The sequence below is a fragment of the Penaeus chinensis genome, chromosome 23 (genome assembly GCF_019202785.1).
Source record: "Penaeus chinensis breed Huanghai No. 1 chromosome 23, ASM1920278v2, whole genome shotgun sequence".
NCBI classification, from domain to species: domain Eukaryota; kingdom Metazoa; phylum Arthropoda; class Malacostraca; order Decapoda; family Penaeidae; genus Penaeus; species Penaeus chinensis.
In genome coordinates this window covers 4223097-4225720 of record NC_061841.1, presented here as the reverse complement: position 1 = coordinate 4225720, position 2624 = coordinate 4223097, and positions in this window count along the sequence as shown.

Here is a 2624-nt window from a genome sequence, read left to right as displayed (position 1 = left end):
GTATTACTATTATTATTATTATCATTATTAACATTATTCTTATAATAATCATTATTTTTCTCATCATTACTATTACTATTATCATTATCATTATTATTATTTATATTATCATTATTATTGTTATTATTATTATTATTATTATCATTATTATTATTATTATTATTCTCTTCCTCTTCTTATTATTATTAACATTATTTTTATCATTCTTAACATTATTATTATCACAATCCTTATTATTATCATTATTATTACTGTTACTATCATCATCATCATTATTATCATTTCTATTATTATTATTATTATATTATTATTATTCTCCTCCTCTTCCTCTACTACTACGACGACGACGACCACCACCTCCCTCATTCGTACACATACCCAATGCGACACACCCTGAGATATATATATATATATATAATTTTTTTTTTTTTTTTTTTTTTTTTTTGACTACAGAAGAGTGTGCGTTGCCTCATTACATGTCATATGTGATAATTAATTTGGACGCGGAGACTGGGTGTAAATGCAATAAACTCCAGGTGGTGTTAAGCCTTTGGATTAGTACCTTGATTAAATCCTTTCCCTGCAATGGAGAGTGCTGCTATGGGGGTAGGGGGAGGGGGGAGGGGGAGGGGAGAAGGCTAATCCATCGTTCTTCTTCTCCTCCTCTTTATTTTTGTATCTGTTTCTTTGTTTCTAAATCAGTCTCTATGTATATATCCAATTCATTCTATCTCTTCATCTGTCTCTCTTTATTTTTTTTTCTCTCCCTCCCTCCCTCCCTCCCTTCTTTCCTCCCTTCCTTCCTCTCCTCTCCCTCCTTTCATCCCTCCCTTTCTCTCTCTTTTTCCTTTCCTCTTTCTGTTCGAGCAATAATTTAGATTCAGATGTTGATGAAACCGACGGGTTAGTTACCCTCTTCAGTGACCTCTCCAGGGGTCAAAAGGTCACCTGAGATTCAGTCCAGCACTCATGGGGTCCAGAATTCGCTTCAATTTTTATATATATTATCTTGGTTTCTTTCTTTATTTATTTTTTTCACTTCTTGATTTTTTTTTTAATTCTTAATCTATTCACTGCTTTTCTTTTCCTTTTTTTTCTTGCTTCTGTTTTTGATTTTTCCTTCTCTTTACCTGTTTCTTCTGTTCACCTATTCATATTTATACATTTTTTGTTTTTTACTTCTTCCCCTGTTCGCCTTTACCCCTTTTCGATTTTTATCTCTTTCCCACTTCATCTCTTCCTCTCTCTCATTCTTCCCTCTTTTTCTCTTTACCTCTTCCCCTTTTCCCCTCTTCACCTCTTCCCCTCTCACGCTGCCTGGAAGACGCACGTAGTTCCCAGTAAACACTCATTGGTTTATCAGTAATAAACTCGGCACAAACTTTTTCTGGTTATCTTCACTTCCTCTTCATTCAACCTATTTCCACCTCTTCCATTCTTTACCTTTTCCTTTCTCCACCTGTTTCCTTCTTCCCCTCTTTACCTCCCCCCTCTCCCTTTTTCTATCTCCCCCTCTTTACCTCCCCCTTCCCCTCTTTACCTCCCCTCCCCCCTCTCCCTCTTTCCTTCTTCCCTCTTTACCTCCCCCCCTCTCCTCCCCTTCCCCTCTTTCCCTTTTCCCCTCTCCGCCACTTCCCCTCTTTACCTCCCCCCTTTCCACCTCTTTACCTCGCCCCCTTTCCATCTCTTCCCCTCTTTATCTCTTTCCTCCATACCCTCTTTAACCCTTCCCCTTCTCCACCTCCCCCTCTTTACCTTCTCCCCTGTCCGTCACTTCCCTTCTTTACCTCCCCCTCTTTCCATCTCTTCCCCTCTTTACCTCTTTCCTTCATACCCTTTTTAACCCTTCCCCTTCTCCACCTCCCCCTCCTTCCATCTCTTTCCCTCTTTACCTCTTTCCTTCATACCATCTTTAACCCTTCCCCTTTTCCACCTCCCCCTCTTTCTATCTCTTCCCTTCTTTACCTCTTTCCTTCATACCCTCTTTAACCCTTCCCCTTTTCCACCTCCCCCTCTTTCCATCTCTTCCCCTCTTTACCTCCTCCCCTCTCCCGCTGCTTGAAAGATGCCTACAGTTCCCAGTAAACACACGTTGTTTTATCAGTAATAAACACAGGACAAACTTTTCCTGCTTATCTTCCGGGTTTGTGTAAGGATATTATTTACTTGTTTTTTCTCCTTCTCTTTCGCCTTTATCTTAGTATGTTTTTTTGTTTTGTTTTTGTGTCTCTTTTTTTTTCTTTATCTACCTCCTTTGTTTTATTATTCCTCTCTTTCTCATTTGACTCTCCCCTTTCTCTCTCTTGTCTCTGTCTCTGTCTGTCTGTCTCTCTTCCTCTTGTCTTGTATCTAGGGAAAGGCATAGAATAAGGTGAATGGAAGGATAGATGAATATGTATGAACGAACGAGTGTATATATTAATACATGTCTGTATGTACAATGTTAATGTCTGTATGGATAAGTGAATGTACATATAAACGAATATGTAAATCACGCACGCATGTACTAAAACTGTGAATAAATGGATGTGTGAATGAATGTTTGTCCAGAAATGCGTCTGTGTACGAATCTACATGTATGACTATTTTTGCGAATGTATGTACGCATTACACACACACACACA